Genomic DNA, 18,118 nt, shown 5'->3' with positions numbered 1-18,118 from the left:
TAATCCCCAGGTATTTCACTTTCTTAACCAATGTTAAGCCTGTCTCCTTCTGAAACCTCTCTCTCTCAATCGCTGTTAGATTTTTCTCTAGAACCTTTGTTTTTAACTTACTCTGCTTAAATCCTGTGACCTGACCAAATTCTTGAATCAGTTCTGACGAAGCCAGTCGTCAAAAATGCGCTTGTTTAGCATAAAATAAAGACACAGAGAGCCAGCAATATTTCCATGGACGGAGGGCAGCTCATTCAGACTTCTTCTCTCCTCTCTGGTCACTTTTTATTATCCTTTGTTCTCTCCTCCAGCATGGCCGTTTGCCAATGTCTCACGTTACCTACATGGCTTTTATTGCGGGAGCAACATTGTTGGTTGCTATTTCCTGCCTGAGCTCCTGACCCGCCCTGGCTCCCTGCTTGCAAGCCTGTTCCTGACTTCACCCAACTCCCTGCCCTGCACCCAGCTTCAGCTACTACGGACTGCCTCCACGTTGCACCTTTGACCACGGACCGGACTTGGACCTAGCCTCTCGTGTAACCCACGGGACCAGCACAGTTTGCTCCCACCACACCCGCACTCCCCCTTCGTTGGGGTGCGTTCGGGAGGAACCAGAAGCCATGGCTGACCAGGCGGCTGCACTGGTGGCATTGGCTCAGGAAAACCAGGTCTTGACCCACACCGTTCAGCAGCTAAGCAATGCAGTTACAGTGCTTCAGCAGCGTTTGGACGCCTTACCAGCTCCTGGTGCCGACGCCCCAGCTTCTGGCAAGTATCCAGTGGCCCTGCCAGAGAAATTCAATGGGTCCCCGGCCAGCTTTCCCATGTTTCTTGCCCAAGCCAAGCTGTATATTCAGGGGCAATCCCGGAATTTCCCCGATGACCGTACCAAGGTGCACTTCCTGATCAGCTTGCTGAAGGACCGGGCGGCCAAGTGGGCATTGCCGCTGCTCCGGCAAGACTCTCCCTTGCTGACAGACTATACAGGGTTTTGCAACCATCTGGAAGCCCTGTTCAGCAACCCTCAGAAGGGGAGTCAAGCCAATTGGGCGATTCGGCAGTTGAAACAGGACAAGTCCACTGTGGCCGCCTACGCCACAGAATTTCGGTTGTTGGCACAGGACTTGTCCTGGAATGACTGCAACCTTCAGGACCAGTATCTCGAGGGGCTTTCGGATGAGATACTGGACCAGCTGGCCATGATGGATCGCCCTGCCACGCTGGACACCCTCAGTCAACAGAGCCTGCAGATAAGACGATCGGTTGGAGGACCGTCGCCCAGGCTCAGGGCCGCTGGCACTCCCGGCTCCAGTCCTTCCCAGCAGTTCCACGGCCACAGCCAAGTCACTGGAGGAGCCAATGCAGCTTGGGGCAGCACGGCCTCACCTCTCCCCCTCGGAGAAGACTCGGCGTCTGGAGGCAAACCTGTGTCTCTACTGCAGTGGGAGTGGACACTATGCCCAATCTTGTCCCGAGAAAACGCCGGCCACAGGGAAATGGCCAACCCCAGAAGCCGATGGCCCAGGCAACCTGGGGTCCCAGACATCGCATGATGGGCCCTCAGCAGTGGAATTGCAACACCTCATGGTTCCGGTGCGTCTATACCCCTTGGCGGGCCCTGGATTCTCACCCACGCTCTGGTAGATTCGGGGGCAACCTGCTCCTATATGGACTCTGCCTTTGCCGCCCGTCATCAGGTGCCACTCCAGGGCAAGCCAGAACCGGTACAGGTGGAGGCAATTGACGGACGGCTCCTGCGCTCGGGGGCCGTTACTCAGGAGACTCAGCCCTTGGTCCTGTGTCACCAGCAGCACCAGGAGGTGCGCACCTTGGACATTTCCACCATACCCCGGTTTCTCCTGGTGCTCGGGATGGACTGGCTGGAATCTCACAATGTTCAGATCGACTGGGTCAATCAGACTGTGCGCTTCCCAGACCCGTGTCCCCATGCTCGGTCCGAGATGCTAGCTGCTGCCCCCACAGGGGAAGCTGCGTAAACGTTCCCCGCTTTTTACCAGGACTACCAAGAAGTGTTTGAGGAACAGGGGGCAGACCAGCTGCCGCCTCATTGGTCTTTCAACTGCGGCATAGACCTCCAGCCCAGGGTGCCCCTGTTACGAAAAAGGAGCAATGCAGAAGCGAGCTCCAGGTGGCTGGAATGGAAAACAGGATGTTGATGTTATGGCACTGTACCGTGGGAACCAGGGACAGTCTATTCAGTGCACTGAGCACCGGATGTTAGCTCAGAGTGTCACATGACCCTGTACTGGAAGTACATGGGTGGAGTTATTCTCTCTCTGCTGTTGGTGATGAGAGTGTACAGACATGATTTCTCTGTACTGCTGGAAAGACAGGAATAAAAGCATGTAAATATATTTCTGTCTGTCTCTTTCCCCTCCCTGGCAATGGGAGGGGGAGAAGTGGTGTGTTCTTCTTCACGTTGGGAAGAATCGCCGATTGAAGACCTCCCCTGGTCTTGCCGGGAGTTACTGACAGGGAGGTCAACAAGAATTCAAGCCGGGCACCTGGAGGGTGGCCAATTCCTCTGAACTTCGCTGGCTTTTGGCTTGAATTCAACATCTGGTAGCATTGCCGATGGTTACTGATCCATGGGAATCAGCATGAGAGGTGAGAGGTCGATGAATCGTTGCCATCCTCTGCACCTAAGGAGATAAAGAAAGCGTCTGCGTGCAGCCAGAAGCTGAACGGACAGCTGGACACCGAGAGGAGTGTTTTCCAGGCAACGGAGCCCAAAAGGTATGCTAAATTCCGGGCTAAAAAGAGTGAACGCAGAATGATTTATTCTCTGGTTCACAAGAGCTACGTTTGGGGGAAAAAACAGCTCTGAAAGCAAGGCTGCATACCAGGAATTCTTGTGGTTGATAAGATTTCCTGTCCCGAGCAGGTTGCTAGGCAACGACAGCCAGAAGGCTTGGAAAGTTACTGGCTCAGTCAGAGAGCCTGGGAAGAAGAATTGTTTTGGCTAACTACGCAGCTGTGGAACAGCGTGCGGATTGCCTGCCAGCGAAGGCAGAAAAACAGCTTTTTGGAGAAAGATTTTTGGATTTTACAGGCTTGAGATTGAAAGCAGAAACTTGGATTCAGAATGAATGCCAAGAAGGGGGGAGGCTTACCTTATCCACCTCCCCTGAGTGCCGTGGTTCTGGATGAACACAACCGGCTTGCTGCACTGGAAGTAAAGGACAGGGGGAGGGAGGAACGGAGTTCTAATTCCCCCACCGATGAGGCTACTGGAAAGGATGCTGTAGCTTTGAACGTTGTCCAATGTTACAATTGTGGACAGGCTGGGCATCTTCAGCGGAACTGTAAGAAGCCACGCCAGCCAAAAGGAGCTAAGGGCCGCTCAGCAAAGCCTGAGGCGTCAGGCAAAGGTCATACCAAGTCTTCGGTGAAACCTGCAAAGGCTTTGATGGCGAAAGGAACCACGCCAGATGTTGGGAACGCGTTTATAATCGATGCAGGAAGCACGGTTCATATGTCCCCACACAGAGGACTCTTTTCAACGTTTAAGAAGCAAAGCTTCGCTGTGAAACAGGCCAACGGTCAGGAGCTGGAAGCGACCGGGATAGGGACTGTGTATCTTAAGAGTCTGAACTTGACTATAAACAATGTTTACTTGGTTCCTGAATTGAAGTTCAATCTGCTGAGTGTTTCACAGATTGCAAAGAAAGGACTGCAACTGTCCTATAAGATGGAGAGTTATATCTTTCTGCCAGAGAGAAAGATGGACTATATTTGTTGAGTTATGCACAAAGTGATTACATGGAATGTAATGCATCTGTGTCTAACCTAATTTCTCTTGCAGGTGTGACAAAGAAAGTGACCGGGGTCAACAGAGCATTTCAGCGGGTGTATGCTGATGTGATTGGTCCTCTAGAACCATCTAGAGGCAATGCAAGATTTTATCTTGTGTGTGTGGATCATTTCTCTAACTTTGTCTGGATTTATGTGTTGAGAAAGCCACACGAAGCCTTGGAGAGGTTTCAGGAGTTTTGTGACAAGGTTAAGAATATGCATGATGCTAACATTGGTTTTCTTTTCACAGATGAAAAACAGATTTTTCTTTTACAGGATTTCCAGAGGTTCCTGCAGAAGAAAGGGATAAGACACAAGGTTGCTGTTTCAGCAGAAGCGTGGAACAGGGGTGTCTGTGTACAGGTGAACAAAGAATTGCAAAAGGGGATGAATGCGCAATTGCTTAGTTCACATCCGCCACATGAGTACTGGGCCGAGTCTCTAATGTCGTATAATTATACGAAGATGAGAAAGGTTTCAAAAGAGTTGGGAAGTTCTCCTTTTGAGAAACTGTTCCATAGAAAACCTTCTGTTGCCCATTTCAAGGTTTTTGGGTCTCATGTGAGGACAGAAGCTCCAGGTGGAGTAAAGAATGCCAGAGGCATTTTTGTGGGTTATGAAAAGGGTCTCTACATAGTAATATTGTCTGAATCTGGTCAGGTGATTCTCACAAAATTTCTAGAGAGTGCTCCTGAACAGGAGAGAGTGATAGTACACCCATTTCCCACAGAGGACGATTCAGATGATGATGTTGATTTTACAGATTACAGTGGTACTGAGAGTGACAGTGATAGCTCGGAGAGCTCAGTTCTCACAGTCATTGAGAGGAAATCTCACACAATGGATAGGCCTTCACAGGTGAAGGATGAACCACTGTTTACTATTGGAACTGGTTCTCCAAAGAGTCCAGTGAGTCCAGTGAGCAGAGAGGATCAGCACCTCATACGCAGGTCTGAGAGAGTTACAAAGGGTGAACCACCCAAGAGGTACTCAAAAGAGTTTGCTAACTTAGCTGTTGCATGTGTTGCTGTTGTACACAACCGAGGACAGGTTGGAGCTGTGTCTAAGTCAGAGACAAAGACACAACAGAGAGTTGCTAGCCAAGGTAATGCAGATGCTCTCATTCCTTGGAAGCCAGACAACCAGAGAGGCACACTGGGGAAACCAGTGGCGGGGAGTTCCAAGGGTGGAACTGTAACAACAGGGGAATGTTATGTGTATAACAACTGTTTGTTTTCTTCTCTGGATCACGCTTTGTTTGCCGCAACACACATTGATTCTTTTGGGGGAGGATGTTACGAAAAAGGAGCAATGCAGAAGCGAGCTCCAGGTGGCTGGAATGGAAAACAGGATGTTGATGTTATGGCACTGTACCGTGGGAACCAGGGACAGTCTATTCAGTGCACTGAGCACCGGATGTTAGCTCAGAGTGTCACATGACCCTGTACTGGAAGTACATGGGTGGAGTTATTCTCTCTCTGCTGTTGGTGATGAGAGTGTACAGACATGATTTCTCTGTACTGCTGGAAAGACAGGAATAAAAGCATGTAAATATATTTCTGTCTGTCTCTTTCCCCTCCCTGGTAATGGGAGGGGGAGAAGTGGTGTGTTCTTCTTCACGTTGGGAAGAATCGCCGATTGAAGACCTCCCCTGGTCTTGCCGGGAGTTACTGACAGGGAGGTCAACAAGAATTCAAGCCGGGCACCTGGAGAGTGGCCAATTCCTCTGAACTTCGCTGGCTTTTGGCTTGAATTCAACAGCCCCTACCTGTGAGCTGCCTATACTCTCTTACAGAGCCAGAGCACTAAGCCTTGCAGGACTTCCTTCGCAAGAACCTGGAGCGCGGGTTCATTCGGCCCTCTACCACGCCCAGTGCCGCTCCAGTTCTCTTCGTTAAGAAGTGTAGGGAGCTTTGTCCCTGCCATGATTACCAGGCCATAAATAAGATTACCATCCCAGCCCGGTATCCCTTGCCCCTTATTGCAGAGTTGCTGGAGCAGGTGCAAGGGGCACAGATGTTCACCAAGATGGACCTTCGGGGGGCCTACAATTTGATTCAGATACGAGCCGGGGATGAGTGGAAGACAGCATTTGGGACCCGGTATGGTCAGTTCAAATACCTGGTAATTCCTTACGGGTTGTGCAATGCACCTTCCCTGTTCCAACGGTACATCAACCACGTGTTCCAGGACTTGCTAGACAAGTACGTGGTGGTGTACCCAGATGACATTCTGATTTACTCCTGTTACCCAGCTCGCCACGAGGGTCATGTCTGGTCCATGTTGCAGCGCTTGCGGGAGCAACGCCTGTATGCTAAGCTCAGCAAGTGAAAGTTCCACCAGCGGTCAGTGGACTTCCTTGGTCACCAGCTCTCCCCTGATGGGCTGCAGATGGATCCCGGGAAGGTGGCAGCAGTTCGGGAATGGGCAGCACCCCAGAACCGCAAGGAGCTACAGCGGTTCCTGGGGTTCGCCAACTATTACTGCACCTTCATTGTGGACTATGCTCATCCCGCCACCCTGCTAACCCGACTGCTGTGCCCCAAGACACCATTCTCCTGGGACAAGGAGGCAGAGGTGGCGTTTCAGGGGTTGAAAGCCTGCCTCCAGAGGGCACCGCTTTTACAGCATCCTATGTCAGCATCGCCCATGAGCCAGTGCCACCAACTGGACTCATCCACTTCAGCCCCGACTGGGCCAGGCGAGCTGGGGTAGCACTTCCAGAGACCACCTTCTGCACAGGAACAGGTCAAAGTGCTGTGGACTCACAGCTTAGAGTTGTGAGCACCGGATTTACTTCTAGAAGACAGTCGTTGCACAGCAGAGTTTAGCAGAGTATAGCAGAGCATAAACGACTCGGAGAGCAGCTCTGTAGAATATCTTATTTATTGTGTCTACAACTATAATACACAACTATATACAGAGCTAAATGAGGTCTAAATGAAAATGCTGAACTGCACTGAGTGTCTACAGCTGCTCTCTCTCTCTCTCTCTCTCTCTCTCTCTCTCTCTCTAATTTTTACTATTTTACAACACAAATATACAATTTTGTCCAATTTTTAACAAACAAATTCTCTCTTTTTGGACTTCCTTCAGCTTCTCTGACAATCATCCATCTGTACCTCTTAATTACGCATTCCTTCTCCTTTAGTATTGTCTTTAGTCTTCCCTCCCACATCTATTGTTTTTGACAATACCTATTAAATTTCACAATGCTTCTTTAAATCCCACTAACGTTGTTTGCACATTGCATATATTTTTCAGATATTCTACAAATTTTCCCCAGTCTTCGATGAACTTTTGGTCTTTAAGATATCTGATTTTCCCAGTTAGCTTGTCCAATTCTGCATAGTCCGTCAGTTTCGATCTCCAATCTTCTATCGTCGGTATTTCCTCTTGTTTTCATTTCTGGGCCAGTAGAATCCTTGCAGCTGTAACAGCATATTGAAAGAGTTTGGAGTCTTTTCTTCTTATCTCGTTTCCTGTAATCCCTAAAAGAAAAGCTTCTGGTCTCTTTACAAATGTATACTTTAACATCTTTTTCAACTCGTTATATATCATCTCCCAGAAACTTTTAACTTTCTTACAATCCCACCACATATGGTAAAACATTCCTTCTTTTTCTTTACATTTCCAACACTTATTAGACATCTTAAACATTTTTGCCAATTTTACTGGTGTTATATACCATCTATAGAACATTTTCATCACATTTTCCTTTAACGCCGTAAAGGTAAAGGTACCCCTGCCCGTACGGGCCAGTCTTGACAGACTCTAGGGTTGTGCGCCCATCTCACTCAAGAGGCCGGGGGCCAGCGCTGTCCGGAGACACTTCCGGGTCACGTGGCCAGCGTGACATCGCTGCTCTGGCGAGCCAGAGCCGCACACGGAAACGCCGTTTACCTTCCCGCTAGTAAGCGGTCCCTATTTATCTACTTGCACCCAGGAGTGCTTTCGAACTGCTAGCTTGGCAGGCGCTGGGACCGAACAACGGGAGCGCACCCCGCCGCGGGGATTCAAACCGCCGACCTTTCGATCGGCAAGCCCTAGGCACTGAGGCTTTTACCCACAGCACCACCCGCATCCCTTTTAACGCCGTACATGCAGTGAATTTTAAGTTTTCTTTCCATAATTTTTCCCAATCCTCAAATTGTATATTATGACCAAAATCCCTGGCCCATTGTGTCTACAGCTGCTCTTAGCAGCAACCTTATCTATACACATGATCTCTCTCTAACACTCAGTCTCTCTCTCTCCGATACTGACTGACACTTTGATGTTAGGCTGGAGCGGAATAAGTAGAGAGCAGAAACTGCCCCTCCTCTCTGGAGAATCAGCAGAGAACATCAGCAGATTCTTGGATATGGGAGGGGTGAAATCTCATCCTAATTCCTCTCATCCCTTCGTGGTGGAGACCGACGCCTCCAGTACGGCTCTCGGTGCCGTCTTGTCCCAGCAGCACAGACCTGATGCACTGCTGTTACTCTGCACCTAATATTCCTGCCAGCTTCTTCTGGCAGAGTGTAACTATACCGTGTGGGAGCGGGAACTACTGGCCATCAAGGTGGCCTTTGAGGTCTGGAGCCATCATCTTGAGGGGGCAAGACACCTGGTGGATGTGAGAACCGACCACCGGAACCTGGAGTACCTCCAGACTGGGTCAACCACTTGGCATTGGAGGAGTTCGCTTACAACAATACGTTGAACGCCTCCACCCAGCAGACCGTGTTCCAGGCCACGTACGGTTACCATCCGCATTTGTTCCCGGATGTGCTGCAAGCATCTGCAGTCCCGAGGGTGACAGATTGGCTCCAGGAGCTCCAGTCTCAGCACCAACTATTGATGGAGCAACTGCACCAGGCCAAGGATGCGTACAAGGCCCAGGCCGACCGCCACCACCAGGTGGGGCCGGAACTCCGCGTCGGCAAACCATGGGGCTATATAAATTCTAATTGGACTCCGTTTGAATTGGGCAATTGTATCCAGGCTGCAATTAGCTTTTTGGTCCCTTAGGAACAACTGAGCAACTTCCCTAGAGTGCAAGACCAGAGCCTATAATAATAAAAATCCCATAGAAAGGCCAAGGCAAAGACATCTCTCTCAAGAAATGCCCAAACCTGTGCCACTACAAGGTGACATGGTCAATATGAAAGCCCTACAGGGATTCACCAGGGATTGTTGCTGCTGTGATATGATAGAGGTGTGAGACCAGAGGAAAGCTAGCTTTGACACCTGGGAACACACAAAAAAGGCAGAAACAAAACAAACTGCATTTTTCACTCATTATTTGACCTTCCTGCTAAGTGTAAAGCAGAGACCACTATTGAGAATGTTTCTCCCAAACTGCTAGAATACCACAAGTAATTTAGTACAAAATGCAACATGTGTTATTTTTTATGTGATATCCTATGTCCAGCTATGTGCGCTGCTACACCTGCAAATAGCCTTAAGAGGCCTGACATGCAAGTCTCTTAAGATTTACACGAAGGCATCCATTTACAACATACCAGGTTATTATTTGTGGGGCAACAATATTTTAGAAAAAAATTATATCCCCAAAGGGGGGAATTGTTATAAGAATTTTTAGGTGATATATATATATATATATATATATATATATATATATATATATATACCAAGCAAACACATATATAAATATATCAACCACATGTCCAAAACCCACAGGAAAAGTCCTAAAGCCATTTTGACTCTTTCACTCTTTCAGTCACCTCAAATATTTCTCTACAAGGTCGAAGGAAATGCAGAAACCTTCCCATTGTCTCTGTCTTCACAAATCCTGCCTTAAGGGCACATTTAAGGTGTGAATAGAGTGAGCCTGTGACCTGGCTCATGAATGAAGTATTATCATTACAAGAGAATGGCCAGCCTCCCCAGGTAATCTTGTCAAGTGACCATTAACAGGTAACCTGGCAGACAAGGTAAAAACAATGCACTCAGATTTCTGTTGTAGACTGCCTTTTCTGTGATGTATGTATGCTTTTTCTGGGGGGTAGTCTTGGACTCCAGGGTGGGCAATTAAAAATGTCTATATAAGGGCTTGCATGCATGGCTCGGGGTCCTCCTCCTCTGTCCCTGTTGCAACAGTTAATAAAGAACAGGCTTACTAGCTGCTTTGCTTCTCAATATTCTCTGGTTGGTCTCTGTTATTTTCTCCTCCCGATAGAGAACCTTCAAAAGGACTGTATATGGGCCCTTGGGTACCCCATAAGGAAAAAGGAACAAGTTTTTTTCCTTATATCACCTGCAATCATGTATGGTGGGTTAGCAATTCACTCCTCCCCTTGCTGGATATGTGGCTAGTATGTCACATGCCCCTGTTTACTTTCCTAGGCTTGGGAAGTGTAAGAACGGAAGTCAGTCTTATCTCTTCCACTCTGCTGTGCTTTTGCACTGTTCTTTGTCTCCCTGTCTGTTGCTGAAGAAGAGAGAGGATGCCATTATGGTCCGTTTGGTCTCGTCTGCAAATGTGATGAGCATCCCCTCAGTTCCTTCATCCATGTCATTTATAAAGACGTTGAACAACAACGGGCCCAGGACAGAACCCTGCAGCACCCCTATTGTCACTTTTCCCCAGGATGAGGAGGACGCATGAAGGAGTCCTCTTTGGGTTTGGTCAGTCAAATCCACATAACAGTTACCTCATTCAGTCTCATTTTACCAGCATCCTCACATAAATATCACAGAGGACTTTGTCAAAAGCCTTACTGAAATCAAAATACACAATTTCCACAGCAGTCCACTGATCAAAGTTGGAAACAGAATTGTTAGATCCCAAAACTAAGATACTTTCAAGAATGTATAACTTGCTGTTAAAATGGAATACTCAGGATGAGACGGTTAAATCAGCTATGATTAAATGGGCACAGGATCTTGGACATAACATTATGTTTGCTGACTGGGAAAAGTTGTGGACCACCGGGATGAAATTTACGGCATGCAATGCCTTAAGAGAGAATATTATGAAAATGATTTACAGGTGGTACATGACACCAGTCAAGCTTGCAAAAATTTATCATTTGCCCGATAATAAATGTTGGAAATGTAAAGAAAATGAAGGTACATTCTTTCACCTTTGGTGGACGTGCCCAAAGATTAAGGCTTTCTGGGAGATGATCTATAATGAAATGAAAAAGGTATTTAAATATACCTTCCTGAAGAAACCAGAGGCCTTTCTCCTGGGCATAGTTGGCCAATTGGTGCCAAAGAAGGATAGAACTTTCTTTATGTATGCAACAACAGCAGCAAGAATACTTATCGCAAAGTATTGGAAGACACAAGATCTACCCACCCTGGAAGAATGGCAGATGAAGGTGATGGACTATATGGAACTGGCGGAAATGACTGGCAGAATCCGAGACCAGGGAGAAGAGTTGGTGGAAGAAGATTGGAAGAAATTAAAAGACTATTTGCAGAAATATTGTAAAATTAATGAATGTTAAAACGATGTTGGATTGAAAATAAGTGGTATTGGTAATAAGATTAATAAGAATATGCAAATATGGATTGATAATGGATGAAAATCATGGAACTTTGAAGTGTCAGGCATAGCTCTAATGGCTTTAGCCCAAACGTAGCAGAGTTTTCCTGCACAGCGAAGAAGCTAGTTGAGGTGGAAACGACTAGTCAGCTAGACTCAGAATAACTATTTACAGGATTTATTAAAAGGAAAAATAAAACCAGCAGAGTTTCTGCATACAAAACAAAGCAAAATAAATCCTTTCTCTCTCTCTCTCTCTCTCTCTCTCTCTCTTAACCATACACAGCACTCCTACTCCTAACACACCTAACATCACACTGTGCTAGCAATCCCTAGATAACAGAGTTGAGTGCTGGTCGTTAACCAATCAGAGTAAGTAGTTTCTAGGTCAAGCTGACCTTGGCTTTCTGCCAAGAATAAATTGACACTGCCCTGAGTTAATTGTGTGAAGCCAGAATCTGTAAGTTTCCCATGAGAACCAATTAACAGAAACTGAACACCCCCTCACAGATTCTGCTGGACAATTAACATCAAATACACCTATGTAGATTATTTTTCCAGCAAACCTAAACCCTTGCACATTTGCTTGTTCTTTACCTTTGCCAATGGTTTAGTTAACACATCTGCTACATTTTCTTCACTTGATACATAAGTACAGGTGATTACATTGTCTTGTACACAGCAACGCACATTTTGGTATTTTACAGAGATATGTTTGGAACGCGATTTGAAACCCTCTGTTTTACTTAAGGTTATACAAGCTTGATTATCAATGTAAACTTGTACTGGTTCTCCACAATTTACATTTAAATCTGTTAACAAATGCTTGAAATAAATCACCTCGTTGCACAATTCACTCAACGCGGCGTACTCTGATTCCGTTGATGACACACTTACGTCTTGCTTGCGTGACCGCCAGCTTATTAAAGCTCCACCGACCATTATAACCAGTCCTGTGACAGATTTTCTATCCGGCAAATTTCCCCAGTCACTATCACAGTAGCAACTCAACATTTCATCCTCTGAAGAATTTAATTGTAACATATAGCCAATTGTCTGTTTGAGGTATCTCAGAACTTGTTTTACCCCTTTCCAGGCATTTAGTGTGGGTTTTGAGACCAATCTACTTAATATGCCTACTGCATAGCTGATATCAGGTCTGGACCACTGTGCTAGATACAATAAACGTCCAATTACAGAATGATATACATCAGGATGTTCAAATTCAGGACTCTCATCTATATGAAGTGTTTTTATGAAACCTGGATCCATAGGCACCACTGCCCCTTTGCAATCCTGCATCCTGTATGTAGTCAGTAGTTGTTTAACTTTGTTCTGCTGACTAATTAGGCAGCTGCCATCTTGGGCCCAGCACACTTCCAACCCTAGATATGTCCTAACCGGGCCTAAGTCTTTCACTTTGAACTTACTGGACAATTGCTTGGCAAACCTTTTAGTTTGTTTATCTGTTTTGCAGGCATACAATACATCATCTACATAAATCAGACAAAACTCTTGATCACTGCCTGTACCACGTACATAAACACAATTGTCAGCTGTACTCTGCTTGAAACCAAATGACACTAAGGCCTCATGGAAACATTTGTTCCAAGATCTTGCAGCCTGTTTGAGACCATATAGAGCTTTGTTTAATTTCAACACTCTATTGGAACCTGTCTCATAACCAGGCGGTTCAGCTAGATGCAGGTCTTCTGATATTGATGCATGTAAATATGCAGTCTGGATATCAAAATGGTTTAACAGGAGTTTTCTCTTTGCTCCAAGCGTTAGAATCAGCCTTACACTGTCCCCCTTAGCAGTAGGGGGAAAAGTCTCGTCATAATCTTTTCCAGGCCTCTGAGAGTATCCTTGAGCCACTAAACGAGCTTTGTATTTGTACTCTCCTGTCACCAGAGGTTTAAGTTTGTACACCCACCTGCAGCCTACAATCTTTGCCCCCTCAGGCGCTGCTACTGGTGTAAAAACCTTGTGCTCATTCAGAGAGGACATCTCTTCCTCCATTGCCTGCTTCCAGAGCTCTGCCTCCTCTTTTGGTAACTGTAACACCTCCTGAAAACTCTTGGGTTCTGCAATCACACTAAACACATTTGCAGTATCTGGAGAAAAACGCACCGGAGGCACTCCTTTGTTTTGTCTTTTAGATCTTCTGGGAGAAGATTTTTCTTCTGACCCACTTTCCTCCTCAGAACTATGACCTCTCCTTTGTTGCTTAACAACTGGTCTCTGGCTAATTCCACTTTCTTGAGAGCTCTTATCTGAACTTTCCTCCCCCTCAGACTCTGATTCTCTATGTTTACCTTCAGAGTCATGAAGCTCCTGGGAAGGTTCAAACCAAACCTCAGTATTGGCATGTAGTCTCTCCCAGCCACTATGTTCACAAAAAGTGGCATTCCTGGAGATCACAATGCCATTTGTCCCTTCAGCAAAGCGGAAACCTTTTCCCAGCTCCTGGTAACCCACAAACACTAACTGTTTGGTCTTAGGATCTCCCTTCTTCTTCATTTGTTTTGGAATTAACACCCAGGCTTTTGATCCAAACACATGCAAATGGTCAATTTTGGGTTTTTTCTGAAACAATTTAAAGTACGGAGTTGTACCTATTGTTTGATGAAAGAGCCTATTTTGGAGATAACACTATGGAGAGAGGCTCAGAACTCACAGGGTTAAGAGTTCTGAGTGACGCCTCACATTTTGAGGCGGGGTTTTAGAACACTGAGGGGAGTGGTTTCCTGTGTTCTGTGTGTGTGTGTTTGCTCCGTGGAGAGAGCAGCAAGATGTGCGCTCTGTCGCCGGGAAATTTATAGCTATTGTGTTTTGCTAAGGAATAAAGACTTTAAAGATAAGGAGACTGCTGCGTTTCAGCCTGAATTATTACCACACGACAGAACGTTCCTGCTTCTGTTCCACTGTGTTTACCTGCTGCTGAGTCAAAGGTCCCTGGGGGAAGACCAGAGCCGCGCAGAGAAGTGTGCCGGACGCCATTGGGCTCCATAGGTTATGGGAGATCAGCAATTAAGATAAACAACGTTCGTGCGTGTGGGGGAAGCCGGCTGAGGTGAGAGACTGCAGCCAGAGGCCAGCCGATGAGACGCTGGGAAGAAAGACTGCAGTCAGAGTCGGCTGAGGAGCATATGAGCAGCCAAAGGCCAGCTGAGGAGTAGCTGGAGCCAGCCAGGAGTTCGCTGGGAGGAGCTGAGATCTGCCGGACCGGGAGGCACTACCGCTACCTGTAAGTAGGCCGGGCCCCGGGGAGAGATGGCAGACAGCCAGAAGTCGTCAATCCCTTTTGATAAGGTGGACGGGAGCAAGCCCTGGGGAGACTGGCAGGCACTGAAGAAAGCAGTGGGAGCCAGGCCAGGGGGGGCTGAGAATTGCTCTGAGGAAGCACCAAGCCCAGGAGGGGCTGAGAGCTACTCAAAGGAGGCACCAAGCCCAGGAGGGGCTGAGGGACGCCCAAGAAGCCCAGAGGGGGCTGAAAGTCCAAGAGGGGCTGAGGGACGCCCAGAAGGCCCAGAGGGGGCTGGGACTGTGTTGGAGGGCTGCCGGAATGCCCCTACATATGAGCTGCATGCTGGAGAGCGGCTGAGAGAAGAGGAGAGAATTGCAGTGGCTATCTCTTCCACTGAGAACTTTGCACCAGAGAGTGGGGATGCAGGCCATTCCAAGGGTCTTGAGAGTGCCCAGGCTGTTTGGCAGGAGCTGGAGGGGGTTTGCAGAGAAACCACAGCAGAAGCCAAAGGCCATTTCCCCAACAGCAGAAAAGCTTCAAGGAGCGCTGCTGGAAAGGTTGGGGGGGCAGAGAAGACCAAAGGCAAGTTTGCAAAGTTTTCCACTCGGCGATGTTTTGTTTGTGCATCGGCTGAACACCTGCGTCGCAGCTGCCCACAGAGAGCAAGGGAGACAGGGCAGGATGTTTCCAAGGTTGCTTCCCATGGGAACCAGCCGGGTTTCCATGGCAACCAGACCAGAAGCGGAGGCAGGCGTGGGAAACCGCAGACGCTACGAGCTCCAGAGAAGGGAGGAAACGCTTATCAGCTGACTGCGTCAATGGCAGTTTTGGAGAACACCTGCAGTGAAGGCCCCAAGGTCGGGGGCAGCAGGAAGTCGGTTGCTAAGGCAACAAAGAAGGACAACTCCGGAGGGGGGAGGGTCCTACGTTGGGTTGTGGACTCGGCTGCGAATGCCCATCTGGTAACAGCACCACCTGATGGACAAATGTGGAACTGCAAGGCTGTTTCAACTGAGAAAACAGTTAAATTTGCTACAGGTTCACAGGGACATGTGACCCATTTTGCTAACCTGTTTGTCTCTTTCTTACAGGCTGAGCTGAAGGTCTATGTTATTCCTGAGATAAAACATTGCCTGTTATCTGTACCTTGCCTTTTACAGGAGGGATATTCAGTGAGTTTTGAGAAAAATGTTTGTACAATTTCCAGAGGTGGGAAGAAACTAATAAGTGTTGAAAAGGGAGATCTCGTAACAAGCGGCGATCTCGTAACAAGCGGGGATCTTACCGAGAGGGAGATCCCGGGCTATTTTGGAGGAATAGGGGGGGCTTCAGGGCGCGGAGGCCCCCCGAAATCACTTCTGGAGGGTGTTCAGAAGGTCTGGTTCCCGGCACGACCAGAAGCGATCTACCCGGCCGTCAGGTAACTTCAGGAGAAGTGAAGAGAGCGGCGGAGCGGATCAGCGGGTCGAGGGAAGCCATTATCCACCTTCAAATAGCGAAGCCCCGAGCTTGCCGAGAGAGCGCTACGCTCTCAAATTAAAGGACTCCGACTGCAAAGAACTTGGAATTTTGGAAATTTAACAGCTAGGAAGTCTCGGAGTATTAAGAGAAGTAAGAGGAGTTCAGCTGAAATCCGGAATCAACTTCGACGCAGCACGATCCCAGTGCTGGGGGAAAGTGAAAGTGAGTCGCTTTAGCGGATACTCTGTTTCCTCCCTCTTGAATCCCTGAAAAAAGTAACTTTTTATAAGACACGAGATACTGTGGAAGAGAAGGGGGACCAGGGGCGAATTGCTGGAGCTGAGAAGGGGGACCAGGGGCGAATTGCTGGAGGGTTTGAGCAGGAAGAGGGGGCACTTCTCCATTTTTGCTTTCAAAGGGTAAAAAGGACAGGGAAACCGGAAGAGAAGGCTCCGACGCCATTAAGAACTTTAGAACGCGGTGGATCGGAAAAAGCTTAAAATAAGGATTACTACACCAGTATTGACTGTGGAAATTACATTCACGCTGGGCTTCCTGCGAACATTCCTGTGGTTATTCTACCTCTTCTTTTTTGGAAATCTTGAGTTATAGGAAAGTTTAAAGGTTATACTAAAGAGACTTGGAGACCTCTAGCGGTGAGATGGAGACTGCGCAAATTGGTTGCTAATTTTCTTCCTCTCCTCTCGCTCCTCCTCCTTTTCTTTTCTGTTTTTTCTCCCCCTTCTCGCTACTTCTTGGTGATTCCCCCCGTCAGTGTGGATTAGCCTGATTGGAGGCAAGAAGAATCCCCCGCGCAGTGGAGTAGCCTGAGTGGAGGCAAGAAGAATGCACAAGAAGAACTTTATATTGACTATTTGAAATATATATATAAGTGGAGAAATACTGTTATTGACGAACGTTATTAGATAAAAGATTTAGAATTGGAGAATTGGTAAATTGAGTTTAAACAATTTAAAAGTGGTAAGCAAATAATTTGTGGGGGTCAAGTAGGCGGAGGGTATCACACGGGAAAGCGAGGAATATAAGAGTTTAAGATGTCGTATACAGCGAAGAAGGGAGCGAATGGAGGGACCCCTGGTGAGAGGAAAGGGTCTAAACAAGAGATGGACTTTAAGGCAGATATTTTAAAGATGTTTGCGGAAATCAAACAGAGTGAAAAAAATTTAGAGTCTAAACTAGAGCAGGTAGATAACAAAATTGGGAAAATGGATAAAAAAATGGATGAAACAGTTAGTGAGTTGAAGGGTCAATTAAAGGAAGTGTTTAGGAGAACGCAATATGTAGAGGAAGGGTTGAAAAAGACGAGATTGGAACTAAAGGACGTTAAACGGGAAGAAGAAAATATTAGGGTAGAAATGATGGATCTAAATAAAGCACAGGAAGATTTGAAGGATGTTATCGCGATGAATGAATTGCGACAGAGGGAGGTGAATCTGAGGTTTAGAGCTGTGCCGGAGATACAAGGGGAAAATATTAAAGAGAGGTTGATAGCAGAATTGGCGGAATGGATGGACCTATCAGTAGAAGAAATGGCTAGAAATGTCCAAAATGCATTCAGAATGCGTGTGAAAACAACAAAAGCAAAGAAATTTACAGGAGATTGCCTGGTTACATTTAAGGACAAAGAAATGAGAAATAGAATCTTACAAAGGAATAGGGAAAAGAGACTGAATATAGATGGGAACTACATAATTATCTTTAAAGATATCCCAATTAGATTACTTAAACGAAGAGACTCTTACAAATCATTGGCACAGACATTGAAGAAAAACAAAATTGAATTTAGATGGGAGTTCCCAGAAGGAATATCATTTATATACAGAAGTAAGAGACACAGGCTATTAAATCTAGAAGAAACTGGGAAATTCCTCAGGAAATATAAGGAATTAAGATCAGATGAGAATGGAGCAAAAGGTGCAGAGGGAGGATCACCAGGGGAACCAGAGGAAGAAGAAGAAGTGAGTGGAAGACAGACGGAGGAAGAGGAGGAGGAGGAAGAAGACTCAGCGAATTTATAGAGAAAAGAAAATTAGGCAAAAGTTGGGCACTATGGGGTTAAAAATTTGGAACTGGAATATTAA

The 18,118-nt window shown here is 46.9% G+C and overlaps 1 protein-coding gene across 1 annotated transcript in view; it reads right to left on the bottom strand.

Annotated features, from left to right (window-relative positions):
• LOC128412035 (zinc finger protein 420-like) overlaps positions 1–18,118 on the bottom strand; it is a 621,951-nt gene that overhangs the window by 565,473 nt on the left and 38,360 nt on the right. The gene's annotated exons all lie outside the window — the stretch shown is intronic.

The sequence above is a fragment of the Podarcis raffonei genome, chromosome 4 (genome assembly GCF_027172205.1).
Source record: "Podarcis raffonei isolate rPodRaf1 chromosome 4, rPodRaf1.pri, whole genome shotgun sequence".
Lineage (NCBI taxonomy): Eukaryota > Metazoa > Chordata > Lepidosauria > Squamata > Lacertidae > Podarcis > Podarcis raffonei.
Note: the sequence above shows the minus strand (reverse complement) of the source record. Positions and strands in the feature narration are given on the sequence as shown.